The 23,966-nt window shown below is 38.6% G+C and overlaps 1 non-coding gene across 1 annotated transcript; it reads right to left on the bottom strand.

Annotated features, from left to right (window-relative positions):
• Positions 1-14,038: 14,038 nt before the first annotated feature.
• Positions 14,039-14,172, bottom strand: LOC118966980 (U11 spliceosomal RNA). Its single transcript, XR_005053733.1, has one exon. It is a non-coding gene; the product is annotated as a U11 spliceosomal RNA (small nuclear RNA).
• Between the last annotated feature and the right edge of the window lie 9,794 nt (positions 14,173-23,966).

The raw sequence follows: 23,966 nt of genomic DNA, 5'->3' as shown, positions 1-23,966 counted from the left end.
TACTATTCATTCCTTCTATTGTGTTTTTTATTTCAGTTATGGTGCTCTTTAGCTCTGACTGGTTCTTTTTTTGTATTTTCTCTCTTATTATTGAAGTTCTCACTGAAATCATCAATTGTTATTTCCAGTTTAGTGAGCATATTATGACTATGATATTTGAATTACCAGAAAGATAAAGGTGTGTAGCTATATACAATTATCATATATTCTTGCTTGATTGAGCCCTTAATCTTTACATAATTATGTAATGTCTTTCTTTGTGCCTTTCAAAATTCTGTTTTAAAGTCTCTTTGTCTTTTATAAGTATTGCTAATCCAGTTTTTTTTCATTTCTATTTGTATTTGCAGTAAATATATTTTTCTATTCTGTGTCTTTACATCTGTCTGAAGTGAACCTGTTCTAGGCAGCACATAGAAGCACATAATCCATTCAGTCACCCTATGGCTTTTGATGGGAGCATTTAGTCCATTTACATTTAAAGTAATTATCAATAGGTCTATACTTTTTGCCTTATTGTTAAAAATTTTCTGGTGGTTTTTGTTATTCTTCTCTGGTTGATTTTATTCTATTACTCTCTTTCTTTCTGCACAATGACTAGTGTTCTGATTATATTCCTTCCTTTCTCTGTTTTTTATATATCTATTACAGAGTTTGGTTTGTGGTCACTGTGTGATTTACATATGACTGTCACATATATAGCCATCTATATTACATTGGTAATTGCTTAAGCTCAAACACAATTAACAGCACTAGTATTTTTACTCCTCTTCCATGTCTTATGTATATGATGTCTTTATTAACATCTTATTAAAACCTTTAAATTCTCTTAACAATTTTAGTAGTAGTTGATTTTACTAAATTTATTTTTTAATCTCCTACTAGTTCTTAAATGATTGATATATTACCTTTGCTATCTGCTTGCTTTTACCATTGAACTTATTTCTTTTCATAATTTCCTTGCTTCTAGTTATGGCCAGTTCATTTATTTGTAAAAAGTCCCTTTAATATTTCTAGTCAGGGTGATTCAGTGGTGGTGAACTCCTTTAACTTTTAGCTCTCCTTCAACCCTGAATAACTTTTCTGAGTTGAGTATTCTCTTGAGGTCTTTCTCTTTCAACACTTTGAATATTTCATATCACTGCCTTCTAGCCTGTAGAAATTCTGCTGAAAAATCATCTAATAACCTGAGTTTCTCTTGTTGGTAACTCATTGCTTTTCTCTCACTGTTTTAGGATTCATTCTTTGACTTTTTTCTTTGATGTGTTAATTATAAAGTGTCTTGGTGTGGACCTCCTTGGGTTCAACTTGTTAGGGGCTCTCTGTGCTTCCTGGACCTGAATGTTTCCTTCCTTCTCTTAGGTTAGAGAAGATTTCAGATATTATTTCCTTTAATAAGTTTTCTACCTCTTACTTTCTCTTTTCTTTCTGAGACTCTTATAATGCAAATGCTGGGACATACGATGTTGTCGCAAGCTCCCCTAACATGTCCTCATTTCTTTTCTTTCAGTTACTCAGTGTAAGTGCTTTGCATTACTCTGATTTTCAAATCACTGATCTATTCTTCCAATTCCTGTTATCTACTATTGATTCACTGTATTTTTCATTTTATTTATTATATTCATCACCTGATTCTTTTTTTTTCTTTTTATAACTTCTGTCTCTTTGTAGAGGTTCTCACTGAGTTCATTCATACTTCTCTCAAGTCTGGTGAGCATTTTATAACCACTTGTCATGTTCTTTCATTTAAACCATATTCCTGTCTCTTCATTTTTTTTTACTTTTGGGTTTGTTTCTACAGGTTATGAAAAAGGGCTACCTCTTCCAGTCTTGAAGACATGGCCTTGTGTAGGAATGTCCTGTGGTAAACTGAATGTGCAAGGCATTTTGGTTGGCAGTCTGGAGGCCAGGTGGGCATGCACTGGAGTGTCACAGTGTCCCAGTCACAGGCCATGGGCCCAGAGTCTTCTGTGTGGTTTCCAGCAAAAGCCATGCTGGCAGGGCAGCTGGGGTCAAAGGAGCACAGTCCTGGGAGCTCTGACAGGAAATTAGATAGGGCCTCTCTGGTATGGTGGCTGGGGGAAGGCCAGGGGTTTCCCAAGTGTGCATCAGCTAGGGCCACAGTAATGGAGAGACTGGCATTAATGGGTGAAGTTCAGGGATCAGACTTCGGTATGCAAATTGGGTGACCATGGATGGGTAGCACAGGAAGGGTGAATCTGCACGAGCTTTGCACTGTTATTGCCTTGGTGGGATTGCTAGATGTCTCACAGACATGTTTGGATGTAGGTAGAGGCTGGAGACCACTTCCATCACACCAGGAGTTGGTGTGTTCACCCTGACTCTGCTCCTGTCCAAACTATCAATATGCATGGGTAATGTAAACAATGGCACCATCCTTTCCCTTCCACACTAGCAGAGGCAACTTAAATAATGTAGCATACCCTGTTCCCATCTGCACTAACAATGTTAGGGGGAGAGGCAAAAACAATGAAACTAACCCTGATTCTCTTTGTGCTAGAGGTGTCCATTGGAACATAAACAATGATGCTCACCTTGCTACCATTTGTGCTAGCAGTATCCATGGGGAATGCAAACTGTGGCATTCACCAGCAACTCCAGTTTGGAGAGAGCTCCAGCAGTTCCCCTGCCCCTTGGCAGGTGAGTTCTGAAAATAGGTTTCCTTAATTCTCCTCATGGTCTGCTTTAATCTCTCCAACTCTAGGTTTCTTTCTGTACCCCATGGCAGGTAGGTCTGTTCTTCAGTAGCTCAGCAATATCTCTCCCTACTACAGGGCTACACAGGGTGTGGTATTCCCTCTCTTGCTATGTCTACATCTCTCTTGCCATTTTTATGTGGTCTTTTTATCCCTGATTGTATAGAAGGTATTTATTCAAGTCTCAGTTCTTCCTTACAATGAATTGTTTTGTGTATAGGTGTAGATTTGCAGTGTATGTGGGAGGAAGTGGGCTCAGGATCTTTTTAAGCTGCCATATTGTCTCATATGAATTTAAATTTAGTTTGTCAATTCCTAGAAATGTCAGTTAGGTATGATAGGAACTTAATTTACAGATCAGTTAACAAATATTGCTGTCCTAACGGTATTAAGGTTTTTTGACCCATGAACATATTTCCATTTGCCAATAGGCTCTTTAGTTTCTTTCACCAATGTTTTATAGTTTCCATAGCACAAGTTTTGCACTTCTTTTGTTAAACATGTTCCTATTATCTTAGTTTCTTTGATGTTCCTATAAATAGAATTGTTTTCTTACTTTAATTTTTGATATATTATTGCAAGTGCATACAAATACAATTAATGTTTGTATATTGGCCACCTATCTTGCAGTCTTGCTAACTTGTTTATTAGTTCTAATAGCTTAGGGTATCTTAGGATTTTCTATTTATATGATCATGTAATCTGCAAGTAGAGATAGTTTTACTTCATTCTTTACAACCTAGACGCATTTTTATCTCTTTTTCTGGTCAAAAGCTCTTCCTAGAATCGCCTGCACAAACTTCTACAAGTTGTGACAATAGACATCCATATCTTTTTCCTGGTTTAGGAGGAAAATAACCAGTCTTTCACTATTAAGTACAATGCTAGCTTTAGGGTTTTCATAAATGTCCTTAATTAGATTGAGGAAATTTCCTCCCATGACTCATTTCTTGGATGTTTTTATCATGAACGTGTCAGATTTTGTTAAATGTTTTCTCTCTATATATTGAATTAAAGATATGTTTTATGGTTTTGTTATATGAATATTGTGCATTAAATTAATTGATTTGGGTATTAAACCAAACCTGCATACTTGGGAAAAATTCCAATTAGTCATGCTGTATAATTCTTTTTATATGTTGCTGAATTTGCTTTGCTATATTTTGTGGAGGAATTTTTGCCTCTCTATTCACAGGAAATATTGGCCATTAATTTTCTTATCTTGTGGTAACTTTGTCTGGTATGGCATCTGAATGGCACTGGCCAACAAGGACGAGTTGGATATTATCCCACCCTCCTTTGTGGAAGAATTTGTAAAGAGAAGCTATTAATTCTTTAAATATTTGGGAAGGACTCTGGAAAGATGGCAGAATAGGAGTTTACTGTTATATCTAATTGCATGTACACATAGAACTTTCGATTATATGTAATACAACAATCTTCCCCTGAAAATGACCTGAAGGCTTTCAGAATGAACCTTCCAAAACTAGTAACAAAGAGAAGGCCACAGTGAGTAGGGTTAAGGAAAATCATAATCAATTAGGTTACAAACCCTTCCCTATGGCAGCTGTGGGGAAGTTGGGGTTCCTATGGCCAGGACCCTCACTGAACTTAGACCCTCTGATGATGTAACTGGCCTGATGCTAGGCTACCACTTTCACAGCTTAAGGAAATAAGCTGTTATTGCACTATATAGAGAACTCGGCCCAGTCCTCTGGGTGAAGGCAGAGACACTAGTGCTCAACCTACTGACAGGAGAACAAGCCAGGTAACAAACTCTTTCACTCCGAAGACCGTTTTGCTGCCAGATTGTTTGGTCACATTGAATCCATAGTGAATTGCCTGGGGCTGAAATCCATTGGCAAGACAATTGGTGAAAGTCAGCAGGGTTCATTATTGACCAAAGAAAGACAGGCTGCCCTAATAGGAGGGGTGCTTCAGTGGGCTGCCCCTGTGAATAGGGAGACAGTGGATTGTCCCTCACTGGGTATGTGGTCTGAGGTGGCTTACCTCCTAGAGGACTGACCCCCACCCCAGGAATGGAGGCACGTGGAGATGATATCTGAGGCTGTAGGGATGGCCCTTGTTATAGTAAGTAGGTCTTTTGAGAAACACCGTGCCCATGAGGCAGTGAGGACTGTGGGTTGGCTGCTTCTCACAATATTAAAAAGTCTACAAAAGAGACCCAAGAAATGGTGGAATGAGAAAGCAAGCTGCAAAATTCTGTGAATTCCCTGAAGAAGGAAATGGCATTGATGCGAGGAGGGAGCACAAGAATTCCAGCAGCAAGGTGCCATTGAAGAGGTAAAAAGACTATTACAGAATGAGAAGGCAGCGCTTCCAAGTGCTCTGGAGGAAGAGGCCATCAAGGAAAAAGACAAACTCCTGATGGAAGCACAGGCAGGGGTGGCATGAGAACATCAGCTGTGAAGCATTGAGGTGAAGGTAAGAGAGCTTCTGAAGACTGAGTTAGCATTGCTGTGAGGCACTGTAGGAAAGGTAAAGGTTGTAGCAGAGGAGGCACTCAGGGGAAGGGAGAGAAGGGTGCCATTAGCCCTAGAAATGGAGGAGCTGGGGAAGGATGAATGGGTGGTGCCGCAGGCACTGGCCCCTCCTGTATTGAAAGCAAGCCCAGTGGTTGTAAAGAAAATAAAGACCCAGCAGCTGAAAGTTCCCCAAGGACAGGAGCATCCTCTTCCCCAGGTTGTGGAGCACTCTATGTCCACCCCTACACTCAGGCTGAGCTGGTGGATTTGGACTCCTGGTTTAGGCAGAAGTCCTTGGAGTCAATGTCATCTTGGCTCCTGTGTCTGTGGGACTTAGGGGTGGATGGAAATTGTTCTGTCAGGATCAGAGATGGGAAAGCTGGCTTTCCTGCCTTGAGGCAGTGATTATGAAATTCATATCAGACCCCAAAGAGTCACTCCCTCCTCGATTGACTTATGACTGCACTTCGTGCTGTGTGGCCCAATCCTGGTGATCTACCATCCTCTCCTGTTAGATGGCAGATGTATGCTGAGTTCCAACAGGTGCTATGAGAGCTAGGCATAAGAAATGCCATCTTTATTCCAGAGAATTATGGCCCAGATAAAGACATTTTCACTACTGGGATGAGAAATATTTTACTTCAAACTGCTCCTACATCCCTCTTTGGGTCTCTAGTGGCCATTCTTTCCCCTCACTTAGGGCATCCCATAATGGAGGCGACACATACAGTAGCAGACTTAGGAGAGGCTGAAGCAATGAGAACCTGGAATGAAATAAGATCTGCTACTCACAAGAAGAACCTGGAATGAAATAAGATCTGCTACTCACAAGAAGAATTTACAGGGCCCCAGGAAGGTTACGAAGACCCAGATGTGGGTTTATTTAACATGGGCAGGAGCTTATGGAAGGAAATTAAATGGGAAGTCAAATAGGATTTTTCTAGAGCTATGGCAATAACTGATACCAGAGCAGCAGTTCCAGCCATTAAGATCAAAGAGGTAGAGGTCAGAGACAGAGCCACAATTGTGGCCTGTGTGTTTGCAAGACTTCCTGTTGGAGAGAGAACCAACCTCACTTGAGCCCACACAGGAATATGATTGGGGAATACGGTTTGACTGAGGGGAAGGTAAAGGTATTTGCCCTGAGGGACCAGGGGGGGGACCAGAGGCCACATGCTCAAAAAGCTATCCATTGGTCCCCAATGAATGCCAATGTGTCCTGGCTCTGGTGGACACAGGGACTGAATGTTCACTGATTCATGGTAACCCTGAGCAGTACCCTGGGACCCCCACTATCATAGATGGATATGGTTGTAAGGTTATCAGAGTGAAACAATCCCAAATCCCTTTGGGAATAGGGTGTCTACTCACAAAACAGTATACTGTGTATATATATCCTATCCCTGAAAATGTTTTGGGGATTGATATCCTGCAGGGTCTATGGTTGCAGACCACTGCAGGTGAGTTCAGACTGAGAGTAAGTGTGGTGAAAGCAGTTCTGAGGAGACATGCTAGACACCCTCCCATAGCTTTGCCTGTGCTTCAGTGGGTAACTAATACCAAACAATACAAACTGCCTGGAGGGCATAAAGAGATTGGAGAAACTCTCCAGGAGCTATAAAAGGTGGCTATTATAAAGCTCACCCATAGTCTTTTCAATTTCCCAGTGTGACCAGTAAAAAAGCTAGATGGCTCCTGGCATATGACTGTGGATTGCAGAGGGATGAATAAAGTCATACCCCCTATTTCCTTTATGAATAAAGTCATAACAGTACCAAAGTTCAGGGACCTGGTTTGTTTGTCAAATTCTTGGGGGTCATGGTTGGATTAAACCAAAGGTATACCAGAAGCAGTTATAGATAAGGACCAGGCCTTTCCTACCCCTACAACTGTAGCATTGCTAAAGGAGTTTCTGGGTCTTCTAGGCTACTGGATAATGTTTTTACCACATTTGACACTAATGCTGAAGCCCTTATACTGGTTGGTATGAAAGAGCATCAGGTAGGACAGGGATGAGACATGTGCATCTGCCTTTACTACAGCAAAACAGGCAGTTAAGGCAGTGTAGGCCTTTAGTGTAAAAGACCCATCAAGGACCTGTGGTCTGGATGTACATGTGACTGAAGACAGTTATGGCTGATGTCTCTGGCAGTGGCTTGAATGAACTCGCCAACCCATTGGATTCTGGTCACAACTCTGGAAAGGGGCAGAGGTATGATACACTTTGATAGATAAACAATTGGCTGCCATGTATCATGCCTTGCTGGCTACAAAACCCATCACTGGAATGGCCCCAATAAAGGTAATAACCACTTATCCCATCTTGGGTTGAGTACAAGACTGGACCCAAAAGCCAAGGAGCGGTGTGGCACAATCGCCCACACTAGCCAAGTGGAGTGCTTACCTACAGCAGCATAGCACCCTCTCTAATAGCCCACTGAGTGAAGAACTCCAACGCTTATTGGGGCCAGTGTCATATACTAGTCCTGACATATACAGGGAAGAACTTGCTTTTGAACCATTAGTAGGAGAGAGTCCCTATAAGGAGGGAAGAACCCCTATACCTGAAGATGCATGGTACACAGATGACTCCAGCCATGGGCAGCCCCAAAAATGGAGGGCCACAGCTTTCCACCCTAAGACTGAGACAATATGGATGGAAGATGGTGAGGGGAAGTGCAGCCAATGGGCAGAATTGTGGGCTGTGTGGCATTTGATCAGCCAGGAGCACTCCCCCATAGTTGTCTGCACTGACAGCTGGGCTGTCTATCGGGGCTTGACCCTGTGGTACCAACCTGGTACCATGCCAACTGGCTGGTTGGTCATCGACCCCTTTGGGAACAAGAATTGTGACAAGACTAATGGGCCTATGGTCAGACTAAAATACTTATAGTATACCATGTGATAGGTCATTTGCCACTGGCATCCCCAGGAAATGATGAAGCAGATAAATTGGCCCAGATATGTTGGTTAGAAGGAAAGCCTACCTCTGATGTAGGCCAAGGGTTACATTAGCGTTTGTTGGATGCAGATCAAAAGACAATGTGGGCTATAACCCGTCAGTCAGGCTTGCGTGTGACCTTTGAAGAAGTTAGTAGAGCCTGCAGGAGTGTGTTGTGTGCTCCAAAAGGGACTTACACTGAGTTCCTCAGCAAGATAGGACAATAGCTAAGGGATGTATACCCCTCATCAGGTGGCACATAGACTATAATGTGCCTCTACCGGTGTCAGAAGGATATCGGTATGCTATGACTTGTGTAGTCACAGCTACTGAACTTCTGGTTGCTTTTCCTACCCTTTATGTAGACCAGTAGATGACCAAAAATGGCCTGGAGAATCTCTTTGCTGCTTATGGTCAACCACAGGTAATTGAGAGTGATCAGGCACTGGACATACAATACAAGAAAGGGTGCAACAGCTGGGAATCAAATGGATGGAAGATGGTGCCATTCAATCCTACTGCAGCAGGCATGATAGAGAGGCACAATGGCTTCTTAAAATCCAGACTAAAGTCAGATGCCAATATTCTGCGGGGATGGCCAGTCCACTTATTGACCATACTATGGCATTTGTATGAGAGACCCTGAAAGGGAGCCCTCAGCCCCATAGACATGTGAACACATATGGCTGCCTCCCTTGTACAAATGCAAGTACAAACCAAGGAAGAGTCACTGAAGCCGAGGTTTGGCCACCAGAATAACATCTTGCTGCCGGCACCAACTGCACTGAAACCCTGGAGACTCCATTGAGTGGATGTGGCCTTGGACTTTTAGGCACATGGACCAACAATGGCTGGCTCTCCTGGCACCTTGGGGACAAGGCCTGGAAGCTCTCCTCCTCTGTATTCCTGGAATAACAGCAGAATGTCTGCCAAAGTTCACAGTAGTATATCCTGAACAGCCAGAAGGTGGAAGCATCTTACCGGGGAGTTTTATTTTATCATTATGGCCAGTGCATGCACCTCCAGTAGCACTCTATATAGACCCTTCAATAACCCCTATGGGGAAAAGAGTAAGAGTATGGTATACTAGACCTGGAAGGGAACCCCTTTCTGCTACAGTCCTATCACAGGACCACTCTTTTGCATGCATCCTACCTGATGGATAAGATTTGCCTATGTTGGTGTCATTAAAATGTGTCTTATCACCCCTAAAATCTTTGTGGATTGGGAACTTCCTCTGGCTTGAAGATTATTATAATTTTTTGTTATTAGTAACCTTCTCTGGCTTGAGGATTATTATAATTTTTGTTACATGTATCAAAATCTTATTGTATCTTAATTTTTGTTATTATCTCTAAGCTGTTGTTATTCTCTGTTCCTATTGTGGAATCTGGTTACAGTGCTCCAGCTTTCTCACACAGCGACCATTGCAGAAGATTGAAAGCATGTATATTGGAAGGTGAGAATCCTGGAGGGGTGGTATGTGGGGAAGTTGGGGTTCTTATGGCCAGGATCATCACTGAACTTAAACCACCTGATGATGTAACTGGCCTATTGCTAAGGTACCCCTTCCACAACTTTAGGCAATAAGCTATTATTGCACTATTTAGAGAGCTTTGCCCAGTCCTCTGGGCGGAGGCAGAGACACTAGTGCTTGACCTATCACTGGGAGAACAAGCTGAGTAATAAACACTTTCACCCCAAAGAACATTTGCTGCCAATTTATTTGGTCACAATGAATGCATAGTGAACTTGCCCAGGGCTGAAACCCATTGGCAAGACACCAGCGCATAAACAAGAGAGAGTGAGACATGAAGGGAAGAAGGAATAAAGCCACACACCCCAAATGACTAGCCCTGAGTAACTGCACCACAAAGATGAGATCCCATAACATCTTGCTTTGAGAATTAGCAAGTCTTAACTTTGGGAGAGACAAAGGGCTATGGAAGGCTAGAAGTCCTGTATTAGAGGACAAGCATGTTTTGTTGATTGCTCTAGACCCAGAACAGAAGCAGCAGTTTGGAAAGCATCTGGGTTATATGTGAAGGAGATGTATTGATTAAACTTAAAACAAGTGCCACAGGAGTGAGGATTTGCAGGAGTTTTCAGGGTGAGTATGGGAAGGGATCCATTTTTCTTGTCTTCCCTCACCTTACATGGCTGGATGCTTGCAGAAGCCAATTCTGATACTCTCCATCTACCATGCAAGCACTGCTTATCCTGACTCTGCATTCCCCGGTTGGCTCTCCCCACCCCATCTACCCACTCTAGAAGATGCCTCTCTAAAGTGATCGCTGCACCACATACCCAGCAGACAGACTGAGTAGAACTGACAAGCCTCCAGAGTTTCTTCTGTTCCAGGGAAGGAAGGAGCTAGCCCCATCTACTAGCACAACTTGTGGTACATATATCCAGGTCTCTAAGGCAGCCTTGCTGGGAATAAGCTCTCCCCAATAGTGTTCCCACAGTAGTCTGGCAACCTATTGCTGACAGCTGGTCTGAGGATTGACTCTGATTACCAGTGCACGTGCAGGGACTGCAGCTGAGCCTTTCAGCCAGCCACACTGGGAGGAAGCCCTGCCAAACAGTGCACCACAATAGCTATACCAATCATTGCTGAAAGCAAGACAGGGCTGGCCTCATCCACCATCCTGCTTGCAGCAATTATGGCTCAGTCACAACAGAAGGGTGTGTGTCACTCTCTACAGAGGACACCTCTACAGTGCCTGGTCTGGTGACCTGGGAGTATTGCGCTGATGGGCACCATAGGATGTTAACTACATAAGACCATTTTTTTAAGACCAGCATAGATGACCCACCCAATCCATAGAAACAAGGACATATTGCCAGACAAATAAGGAGGAAGAAGATTATATCCCAAATGAAAATAGAAGAAAAAATGCCAGAAAAATTACTAAATAAAATGGAAATAAGTAATCTACCTGACAAATAATTCAAAGTAGTGGTCATAAAGATGCTCATGGAACTAGAAATGACAGTGTATAAACACTGAGGATGTCATCAAAGAGATAACAAATATAAAAACAAACTAGTAAAAGCTGAAGAATACAATAACTAAAATAAAAAATACACTGGAAGGTATCAATGGTAATTAAGGGGATTTAAAATGGATCTGAAATCTGGAAGACAAAATAATGGAAAGCAACCAACCTAGAGCAAAAAGAAAAAGGAATTTTGAAAAATGAGGAGATGGTAAGAGATCTCTGTGAAAACTTCAAGTGAAACCACATTCACATGATAGGGGGCCCTGAAGGAGAAGAGAGAAAAAAGGGGAAGAAACAATTTTGAAGAAATGAAACTGAAAACTTCCCTAAGCCAGGGAGGGAAACAGACATTCATGTTAAGGATCACAAAGAATACCAAACAGGATTAATTCAAGGAGGTCCACACCAAAACACATAACAATTAAAATGAGAATTTAAGGAAAGTATTTCAAAAGCAGGAGGAGGAAAGAAAACAGTTATGTTCAAGGGAAATTCCATAAGGATACAGCTAATTTTTCAGTGGAAATTTTGAGGGCCAGAAGGGAGAGCCATGTTATATACAAAGTGTTGGAAGGGGGGAAATCTACAACCAAGAATATTCTACCTAGAACAGTTATCAATCATAATTGAAGGAGAGAAAAAGAGTTTTCTGCACAATGCTAAAGGAGTTTGTTACCACCAAACTGGCCTTAGAATAAATGTTAGAGGCACTTCTTTAGGTGGAAAGAAAGAAACATAACTACAGTAAAATAATGGGAAAAGAAAAAATTTTCACCACTCAAAACAACCATATAGTAAATGTATTAGGTAAATTTCTTAAAATCTAGTATAAAGATTTAAAGATAAAAGCATTAATATCCATTATACCTAAAAATATTACTTAAGGGAATCACTAAATTAAAAAGTGAAAAATAAGACACCATATACATTATACATGAAGTAGAGAAAAGGTAGTGCTTCTAGAATGTGTTCAAACTTAAGCAAACATCAATTTAACATAGCTGTATATATAAGATGCCATGTATGAACCTCATGGCAAACACCAAACCAAACATCCATAATAGAAACATAAAAAATAAAGAGAAAATAATCTAAGCATAAGACTAAAGAAAGTCATCACACTGAAGGGAAAAGAGAAGGAGAGTCAGAAAAAAAAAACAATGAAAAAACATTTAACAAAATGGCAAAAAGTACATACATCAATAATTACTCTTAATGTAAATGGACTAAATGCTCCAATCAAAAGACATAGGGTGACTGAAAAGATGAAAAACAAACAAGACCCATCTGTATGATGTCAATAAGAGACTCACTTCAGACCTAAAGACACTGACACACTGAAAATGAAGGAGTGGAGAAAGATATGGCACTCAAATAGAAGTGGAAAAAAAGGTAGGGCAGTAGTACTTTAATCAGGCAAAGCAGACTTTAAAACAAAGGCTATAACAAGAGATAAAGAAGGACATCATGTAATGATTAAGGACGCAGTCCAGCAAGATATAATTGTAAATATCTACACAACCAACAGAGGAACACCTAAAGGCATAGAGAAAATGTTAACAGATATAAAGGGAGACATTGCCAGTAATACATTAATAGAAAGTTACTTTAGCGCCACCACTTACATCAATAGATAAATCATCTACACAGAAAATCAATAAGGAAACAGTTACTTTGAATGACACATTAGACTAGATGGACTTAAGAGATATCTACAGAACAGTCCATCCAAAAACAGCACAATGTTCATTCCTTTCAACTGCACATAGAACATTCTCCAGGACAGATCACATGTTAGGCCACAAAAGACATCTCAATAAATTTAGAATAGTGATATGATATAAAGCATCTTTTCTAACCAGTATGGTATGAAACTCAAAACCAATTGCAAGAAAAAAAAACTGGAAAATGCAAATACATGAGGCTAAACAACATGCTAAATAAACAACAAATGGGTCAGCAAACATCAGTGAGGAAATCAAAAAATACATGGAGACTTATGCAAATAGAAACACAATGTCCAAATCTTTGGGATGCAGCCAAAGGAGTTCCAAAATAAAATTGATAGTGATACACTCAAGAAACAAGGAAAATGTCAAATAAACTATCTAACCTTACAACTAAAGGAACTAGGAAAAGATGAAACACACCACAAACACCATAGAAGGAAAGAAACAATAAAGATCAGAGCAGACATAAGTGAATCAGAGACTAGTAAAACCATAGAAAAGATCAATGAAACCAAGAGCTGATTCTTTGAAAAGGTAAATAAAACTGATAAACCTTATCTAGTCATCAAAAAAAAGGAAGGGAGGACTCAAACTAAATTAGAATTTAAAAAAGGAAGTTGCAATTGATACTATAGAGATACAAAGACATGTAAGAGATTGCTATGAAAAATTCTATGCCAGCAAATTAGACAATGTAAAAGAAATGACAAAATATCTAGAAACGTGAAATCTTCTAAGACTGAACCAGGAAGAAATGGAAAATCTGAACAGACCAATTCCAAGTATCAAAATTGAACTGGTACTCAAAATACTCCCATCAAACAGGAGTCCAGGAACCAGATGGTTTCACAGATGAATTATACCACATATGTAAGTAAGAGTTAATGCTTATTCTTCTCAAACTATTCTAAAAATCATAAAGGAATGCTTCCAAATTAATTCTAAAATATCAACATCAGTATCATACCCAAACAAGACAAAGATACTGCAGAAAAGAAATTATAGAGCAGTATCTCTGGTGAACACAGATGCAAAAATCCTTTAAAAATATTAGCAATCTAAATTTAAAAATACATTTAAAGGATCATTCACCATGACCAAGTGATATTTATTTATTTATTTACTTGCTTATTTGTTTATTTATTTATTTATTTGGCAGAGGGGGGACATGAGGACCAACAACCAGCAGCTGCCCAAGTACCAAAAAATTATGCTTCCAAGATCTCTTGATGTTGATTACACATGAAGAGAAAGCAAGCCACCCTACATGTGCCACTCATGACAGAATTCCTTTATTTTTAAGTGAGATTTATTTCAGAAACACAAGGATGGTTCAATACCCACAAATCAATCAATGTGAAATCACATGAACAAAAGAAAAGATAAAAATCATATAATCTTGTTAATAGATGCAGAAAAAGCATTTGACAAAATTCAACATCCATTTATGTTAAAACCTCTCAACAAAGTGGGCATAGAGAGTATGTACTTCAATATAATGAAGACTATATATGTCAAACTCACAGCTAACATCATATTCAATGACAAATATTAAAATCTTTTCCTCAATTATGCCCACTCTCAACACCTTAATTAAACACAGTACTGGAAGTACTTACCACAGCACTCAGACAAAAATTGAAAAGAAATAAAAGGTATCAAAATTAGAAAGAAGGAAGTATAATTACCACTCTTTGTAGATGACATACTACATATATAAAAAACCCTAAAGACTCCACCAAAAATCTATTAGAACTAATAAAAGAATTTGATAAAGTTGCAGAATACAAAATCAATATACAGAAATCTGTTGCATTTCAATAAACTAATAGTAAACTAGACTAGCAGAAAAAGAAATTAAGAAAACAAATCCCAATACAATTGCATCAAAAAGAATAAAATAGCTAAGAATAAATTTAATCAAGGTACGTAAGATCTGTATTCCAAAACCTGTAAGATATGGATAAAGGAACTGAAGATGACTCAAACAATAGAATGATATTCAATGCTCACTGATAGGAAGAATTCATATTGTTAAAATGGCCATATTGCTGAAAGCAGTCTGCAGAATGAATGCAATCCCTATCAAAATACCAATGGCATTTGTCACTGAACTAGAGCATATAATCCTAAAATTTGAATGGAATCACAAAAGACTGAGTAGCTTAAGCAATTCTGAGGAAGAACAAAGGTGGATTTGTACTTCTCCCTGATTTCATAGTATAGATTTCAGACTAAAATCTAAACTAGTCAAAAACACACATTACTGGCACAAAAATAGGCACATAGGTCAATGGCACAGAATAGAGAGCCCAGAAACATACCCACATATATGTGGTCAATTTATATATGACAAAGGAGGCAAGAATATGCAATGGGGAAAAAACAGTCTGATAAATGGTGTTGGGAAAACTGGACAGCTACATGAAAAAGAATGAAGCTGGATCACTAACACCATACACACACATAAAAAAAAAAACTCAAAGTGGATTAAAGACCTAAATATAAAATATGAAACCATATAACTCTTAAAAGAAAACACAGGCAGTAAAGTTATGTACATCATCATTAGCAATTTTTTTCTAGATATATCTCTCCAGGCCAGAGAAACTGAAGCAAAAATAAACCAGTGGGTCTACATCAAACTAAAAAGCTCTGCACAGCAAAGAACACAATCAACAAAATGAAAATACAGCCCACTGTATGGAATATCTGAAAAGGGGCACCCAAATATATAAAGACTCATACACTCAACACACACACACACACACACACACACACACACACACACACACACACACACAATCTGATTACAAAATGGTGGAGGACCTGAATAGACATTTTTCAAAGGTAGCCAACAAACACATGAAAAGATGCTTCACATCACTAATCATCAGGAAATGCAAATTAAAACTGCAGGGAGATATCACCTCACACCAGTTAGAATTAAAAAGCCAAAAGATAAGAAGTGCTTGGGAGGATGTGGAGAAAAGAGACCCTTCATGTGCTCTCTGTAGGAATGTAAATTGGTGCAGCTATTATGGAAAGCAGTATTGCGGTTCCCTACAAATTAGAAAGAAATACCACAGAGCCAGTAATTGCACTTCAGAGTATTTACCTAGAGAAAACAAAATAACTAATTTGAAAATATTTGTGTACCCCTATGCTTATTACAGCATTGTTTATAATAGCAAAGATGTGGAAGTAACCTGTGTCCATCCATAGATAGATAAAGTGAATGTGGTGCATATGTACAACAAAATATTACTCAGAATTAAAAAATAATGAAATGTTGCCATTTGTCATAACAGGGGTGAACCAAGAGGGATTATGCTAAGTAAAGTAAGTCAGAGAATAACAAATATAGTATGATTCCCCTTATATGTGGAATTTAAAAAATTAAAACAAATGACAAAAGAAACAATATACTCATAAACACAATGAACAAACTTGCGGTTGCCTTAGGGGTGGGATTTTGGTGCAGGAGATAGAAATAGCTGGAAGGGATAAAGAGGTATAAACTTCCAATTATAAAACAAATGATTCACAGGGATGAAAGTTCAGCATAGGGAAAAGTTAATAATCTCTCTATACAGTAGTAATACTTACCTAAACTTAATGTGGTGAGAGTTTTTAAATGTATATTATTGTTCAACAGCTGCATTGTACACCCAGAGCCAATATAATATTGCATATCAGTTATAATTAATTTAAAAAATAAAATGATTTAAAAAATCTTGGTAGAATTCACCAGTGAGGAATTTTGACCTGGACTTTTTTGTGAATAATAGATTTTAATAGCTATTTCAGTGTTTTAACTTGTTATACATATATTCACATTGTCTATTTAATATTGAATCAGTTTTAGTAGTTTTTATCTTTTTTATTAATTTGACTATTTTTATTTAATTTCTTGATGTATAATTATTCATAATATTCATTTACAAATTCTCTTTATTTCTGTATGGTTAATTGAAATGTCCCCTTTCACTGCTGGTAATTTGAGTCTTGTTTTTTTTTTAGTGAGTTTACTTGAAGATTTGTCAGCTTGTTGCTCTTTTCAAATGACTAAATTTGATTTACTTCATTTTATGTGTTGTTTCTCTATTGTCTTTTCTCTATTTTCACTAACTGCCACTCTGACCTTTACTTTTTCCTTCCTTCTGGTTGCTGTTAGTTTAATTTGCTGAGTTGTTCCTTTACCTTGTGCATTTATTTCTGTATATACTCGAGATACGTTTGGGTTTTTAATGTAAAATATTTTTATTCAGGTACATACAATAAAATGCACAAATCTTAAGTGTATATCTCGATGCATTTTGACGTATGTTTTTCTAACCAGGCTGAAAGTGTAAAAACTGGTCTCTAGCTCCTTGCAGGCCACCAGGAGGAAGATAAAGATAACTGGATGGACAGGGCAATATTGCCTATTTTGTTAGCGATAAGACAAAAATTGTCTGATCTAGAGTTTGTAGGAACATCATGACTGGACTTACACTGATTCAGCCAACCAACCAAGGAAGAGGAGTTTCACGACCCTCCTCAGATCTTTGATGAGTCTGGATGTCTGCTGTTATCTGTCATCTTCTGCTCCTCATCCTACTCCCTCTTTCCCTAGGAAAAAAAAAAAGAGCTTGAAATCAACCCTGAGTTAAGATGGGTCTTCAGGACAATAGTCCTCCTATCTTCCAACCTGTGGGCTTGTTGAATACAGCCCTACCTGTATTCAACACTGTCTCTGTATTGGCTGAATCCCGTGGCAGCAGAACCAAAATTACACAGTTACATACACTCATGTTACCATGACCTAGATCAAGATAGCAAACATTCCCACTAAATTTTTAAGCTGTTTTTCTTTCTTTGTTACAATTTTGGGGTCAACACCTGTCGGTCCCTCCTGCTTCTGACCCGCAGATAAGGGAGGAGACACGATGAGATATCAAAGATCTGAAAGGACCAGCCACGGGAATCGAGGCTTAACAGCACAAGGGTGGTACTTAGAGGGCACCCTTCATATTTATTGAGCAAATACATGTTAACAACAATACAAATCTGTGGGGGGGACTTAATACACAATCATTAACTAACTCAAAACTTAGTCCTCAGCAGTCTCCAGTATCCTGAGGTGCAACGTCTTACATGTATTGAAACAATAGCAAGGGCAATTAGGTCACAGAAACTGTTTTGATCTTGTTTGTTCTGTTCTTGATCACATATCAGGAATTACAGGAAAAATAATCAAGTCATATATGATTATACATTTGATTTCTATACTTGGTTTATATATTAATCCCACATTTCCCCCTTATTTTTTTAATAAAATGTTTAAGTAGTAGGTAGACATAATAAAGACTGCAGTTTCTAATAGAAAGCTTTTTAACACAGTTTACCTTTTCATAAAAGATAATCTTTCTTTTAAATCTCATGATGTAAAATAAAGACAGAAAGTAGAGTGTAGTGCAGTAGCAAGGCAAGTGTAGGCAGTCAGGTCTGTGCCTATTGACTAGGTATTGATCCGAGCTAGACAAGGGCGACAAACAGCCATGGATGCAGAAGATTGCTCTCAAAACTGGGGCGTGAGGTTCTAAGCCTCATCTCTGTTGACCCCCAATTTCTCACCTGATGGCCCGCCCCTCTGTGACTGTGCCTGTCTTAGGTTGTTCCTCCCTTGAGGAATCTTACCTGTCTTTGGCTAACCAGCCATATTCCGGGGCCATACATGGAGATAAAAAGTTGGTAAGTGAGAGAGAAGCAATATTCTTTTAAAAGGTTAGCTTTTTATTTCTTTGCATATTTATGCCCCGTGGCTTGTATGTCCAGCACTTGTCTTGAGGTATCTTTACCAGCTGGAAGGATTACGATACACAGTAATTTTAAGTATGATGTATGAATTCTAGGAAAGAGCTGTATTTAGGAAGGAAAAAGAAAAGCTATAGAAGTAGCAAGAGGAAGAAAATATAAGAAGATTGATTATAACTTCTTGTAGAGTAACGTAAGCATGTCTAGGTTTTAACAAACTACGAATTAAATTACATACACACATTGACAGAACAGGAATACAGATACATAACAAAAGCAGACCTACAATTACTGGCCTTATGCAATGAAACTAAGAAAACCAATTAGGTAACCCAGGCATTTGTGAAAACTTATAAATAATATGATGAATATTGTCTAATTGATTTTTAATAGTTTGAGAAAAATCAAACAAATTTAAAAACACATTCCTGGAAACTGTTCACATCCCATATGTTCTTTTAACAGCAGATAGTCTATAGTAGCATGATTCTGGAGTACTGCTATTTGCACTTCCCCCAATTCTTGATTGAATTCAGATAATATGGAAGCAGTCAAATTCATTGTCTTACTATATGCACAGGTCAGCTTAGATATATCATTTTGCATTTCACCGACAAGTCCAGGAACTGGCAGGATGAATGCAGCTGCAAGTGCAAAGGAGGTGGGATCTAAAAGTTTCAAGTTGTCATCACAATCAGACAGCAGAACTCAAAGAAATCCTTTGTGATTATTTCCAGGATGATCTACTAGAGCAGGGAGAATGCATCCCACACAACAAACACCTCGAAAATGTGAAGAGAGGGCTTGATACGGTTTGTTATTACACAAAATACCAAACCATTTGGGAGTCTATATTCAGAAGACCATGTTACATTGATTGTAGAGTGACAATAAGAAGGTACATGAGTACAATTAATACATATACATCAGTGATTATAGTAATACTAACAGGTAAACTTAACTGAACTTCAGAAGTGAGAGTCTTAGGAGGAATAGTAATATTTATGCCTGATATGTTAGTAAACACCATAAGAGGAAGTCCTATGCCTATTAAATTCTTCAACAGTCCACTGATAGAGGAATCTCCTGCCACACAAAAAGATGACTTGTGCAATCCCTGGCTAACGAGTTGTAACCACAAGTTAGGTGAGGAGAAATTATTTTCTGGAATGAGTGATATATTTAAATACACAAAACTACTTTTATATAATGTGTCAGAAGTTCCCTTTTGAAACTTCTCACAGGTATAATTGCCAATATCTTCTTGAGTCAAAACTGCCTTACAAATATAGTAATGATCATTATCTCTAACAGATTGATCAGTAACATTATATCATCCAAGTTTTCCTCCATTCTTTTGTCTATATATTTCTTCACCATTCTTTTTCCATACTATAGGGCCCATAGGAGTGGAGCAAGTAGATAAGCAATAAAGAACCACACCATGGCCTAAGGGGGACTATCTATGCTTGCTGTTATAATGTAAGCCTGTGTAGTGTGTACATGCATAAGTGCCTTTTTAATAAAAACAAAGGTACTATCTTTTGGTGGGTTCCAAATTTCTGAATCTGATGTACAGGCCTTTGTCAAATTTTTTTGATGGTCATCTTCTGGAATCACACTTCCAGAGGATGCTGACATTGAAAGCTGTTCAAATCATATCTTGATTCATTTTCTGGGTAGCCAAATTAGGCATTGATCCTCTGTAACAACACAATCCTTTGCCCTACACTATGATATGACCTTTATACCATTGTGAAGAACCTATTGGAAACCACCACAAAGGAACTGCTGTTGTGTGGTTTTTTTTCTTGGTATCATTCATTTACAATTACAGAAAGAACATTATGTTTACTAGGTTCCCCCCTTCACCAAGTCCCCCCCACATACCCCTTCACAGTCACTATCCATCTGCATAGTAAGATGCCATAAAATCACTACTTGTCTTCTCTGTGTTGCACAGCCCTCCCTGTGCCCCCCATGCACTATACATGCTTATTGTAATGACCTCTTTCTTTTTCCCTGCTCTTATCCCTCCCTTCCCACTCATCATCCCCAGTACCTTTCCTTTGGTAACTATTAGTCCATTCTTGGGTTCTGTGATTCTGCTGCTGTTTTGTTCCTTCAGTTTTCCTTTGTTCTTACACTCCACATATGAGTGAAATCATTTGGTACTTGTCTTTCTCCGCCTGGCTTATTTCACTGAGCATAATACCCTCTAGCTCCATCCATGTTGTTGCGAATGGTAGGATCTGTTTTTTTCTTATGGCTGAGTAATATTCCATTGTGTATATGTACCACATCTTCTTTATCCATTCATCTGCTGATGCACATTTAGGTTGCTTCCATATCTTGGCTATTGTAAATAGTGCAGCGAAAAACAGGGGTGCATCTGTCTTTTTCAAACTGGAGTGCTGCATTCTTAGGGTAAATTCCTACAACTGGAATTCCTGGGTCAAATGCCATTTCTATTTTGAGCATTCTGAGGAACCCCCATACTTCTTTCCACAATGGTTGAACTAATTTACATTCCCACCAGCAGTGTAGGAGGGTTCCCCTTTGTCCACACCCCCGCCAACATTTGTTGTTGTTTGTCTTTTTGATGCTGGTGATCCTTACTGGTGTGAGGTGATATCTCATTGTGGTTTTAACTTGCATTTCTCTGATGATTAGCAATGTAGAGCATCTTCGTGTGCCTGTTGGCCATTTGAATTTCTTCTTTAGAGAACTGTCTATTCAGCTCCCTTGCCCATTTTTAATTGGATTATTTGCTTTTTGTTCGTTGAGGTGTGTGAGCTCTTTATATATTTTGGATGTCAATCCTTTATTGGATCTGTCATTTATGAATGTATTCTCTCATACTGTAGGATACCTTTTTGTTCTATTGATGGTGTACTAGCTTGATATAGCCCCACTTGTTCATTTTTGCCTTTGTTTCCCTTGCTCAGGGAGATATTTTCATGAAGAAGTCACTCATGTTTATGTCCATGAGATTTTTGCCATTGTTTTTTTCTAAGAGTTTTATGGTTTTATGACTTACATTCAGGTCTTTGATCCATTTGAAGTTTACTTTTGTGTATGGGGTTAGACAGTGATCCAGTTTCATTCTCTTACATGTAGCTGTACAGTTTTGCTAGCACCATATGTTGAAGAGACTGTCCTTTCCACATTGTATGTCCATGGCTCCTTTTTCATATATTAATTGACCATATATGTTTGGGTTAATGTCTGGAGTCTCTATTCTGTTCCACTGGTCTGTGGCTCTGTTCTTGTGCCACTACCAAATTGTCTTGATTACTGTGGCTTTTTAGAAGAGCTTGAAGTTGGGGAGCGAGATCCCACACACACACACTTACTTCTTCCTTCTCAGGATTGCTTTGGCTATTCGGGGTCTTTGGTGTTTCCATATGGATTTTTGAACTATTTGTTCCAGTTCATTGAAGAATGCTGTTGGTAATTTGATAGGGATTGCATCAAATCTGTATATTGCTTTGGGCAGGATGGCCATTTTGACGATATTTATTCTTCCCAGCCAGGAGCATGGGATGAGTTTCCATTTGTTAGTGACCTCTTTAATTTCTCTTAAGAGTGTCTTGTAGTTTTCAGGGTATAGGTCTTTCACTTCCTTGGTTAGGTTTATTCCTAGGTATTTTATTCTTTTTGATGCTATTGTGAAAGGAATTGTTTTCCTGATTTCTCTTTCTATTGGTTCATTGTTAGTGTATACGAAAGCCACAGATATCTGTGTGTTAATTTTGTATTCTGCAAATTTGCTGTATTCTGATATTAGTTCTAGTAGTTTTGAAGTGGAGTCTTTACGGTTTTATATGTACAATATCATGTCATCTGTAAACAGTGACAGTTTAACTTCTTCTTTGCCAATCTGGATTCCTTGTATTTCTTTGTGTTGTCTAATTGCCATGGCTAAGAAATCCAGTGCTATGTTAAATAACAGTGGGGAGAGTGGCCATCCCTGTCTTGTTCCCGATCTCAGAGGAAAAGTTTTCAGCCTCTTGCTGTTCAGCATGATGTTAGCTGTGGGTTTATCATATATGGCCTTTATTATGTTGAGGTACTTCCCCTCCATGCCCATTTTGTTGAGAGTTTTTATCATGAATGGATGTTAAAATTCTCAAATGCTTCTTGAGCATCTATGGAGATGATCATGTGGGTTTTGTCCTTCTTTTCATTGATGTGATGGATGATGTTGATGGATTTTCACATGTTGTAACATCCTTGCATCCCTGGAATAAATTCTACTTAATCATGTTGGATGATCTTTTTTATGTATTTTTGAATTGCTTGCTAATATTTTGTGGAGTATTTCTGCCTCTACATTCATCAGGGATATTGGTCTGTAGTTTTCTTTTTTGTTGGAGTCTTTGCCTGGTTTTGGTATTAGGGTGATGTTGCCTTCATAGAATGAGTTTTGGAGTATTCCCTCCTCTTCTATTTTTTGGAAAACTTTAAGGAGAATGGGTATTATGTCTTCTCTGATTGTCTGATAAAATTCTGAGGTAAATCTGTCTGGTCCGGGGGTTTTGTTCTTGGGTAGTTTTTTGATTACTGATTCAATTTAGTTGCTGGTAGTTGGTCTGTTTAGATTTTTTTGTTTCTTTCTGGGTCAGTCTTGGAAGGTTGTATTTTTCTAGAAAGTTGTCCATTTCTCCTAGGTTTTCCAGCTTGTTATCAATAGGTTTTCATAGTACTCTCTAATAATTCTTTGTATTTCTGTGGGGTCCGTCGCGATTTTTCCTTTCTCGTTTCTGATTCTGTTGATGTGTGTTGACTCTCTTTTCCTCTTAATAAGTCTGGCTAGAGGCTTATCTATTTTGCTTATTTTCTCAAAGAACCAGCACTTGGTTTCATTGATTTTTGCTATTGTTTTATTTTTCTCAATTTTATTTATTTCTTCTCTGATCTTTATTATGTCCCTCCTTCTGCTGACCTTAGGCCTCACTTGTTCTTCTTTTTCCAATTTCTATAATTGTGACATTAGACTATTCATTTGGGATCATTCTTCCTTCTTTAAATATGCCTGGATTGCTATATACTTTCCTCTTAAGACTGCTTTTGCTGCATCCCACAGAAGTTGGGGCTTTGTGTTGTTGTTGTCATTTGTTTCCATATATTGCTGGACTTCCATTTTAATTTGGTTATTGATCCATTGATTATTTAGGAGCATGTTGTTAAGCCTCCATGTATTTGTGAGCCTTTTTGCTTTCTTTGTACAATTTATTTCTAGTTTTATACCTTTGTGGTCTGAAAAGATGGTAGGATTTCAATCTTTT

Source organism: Manis javanica, chromosome 16 (assembly GCF_040802235.1).
Source record: "Manis javanica isolate MJ-LG chromosome 16, MJ_LKY, whole genome shotgun sequence".
Lineage (NCBI taxonomy): Eukaryota > Metazoa > Chordata > Mammalia > Pholidota > Manidae > Manis > Manis javanica.
This window is presented reverse-complemented; position numbering and strand designations above follow the sequence as displayed.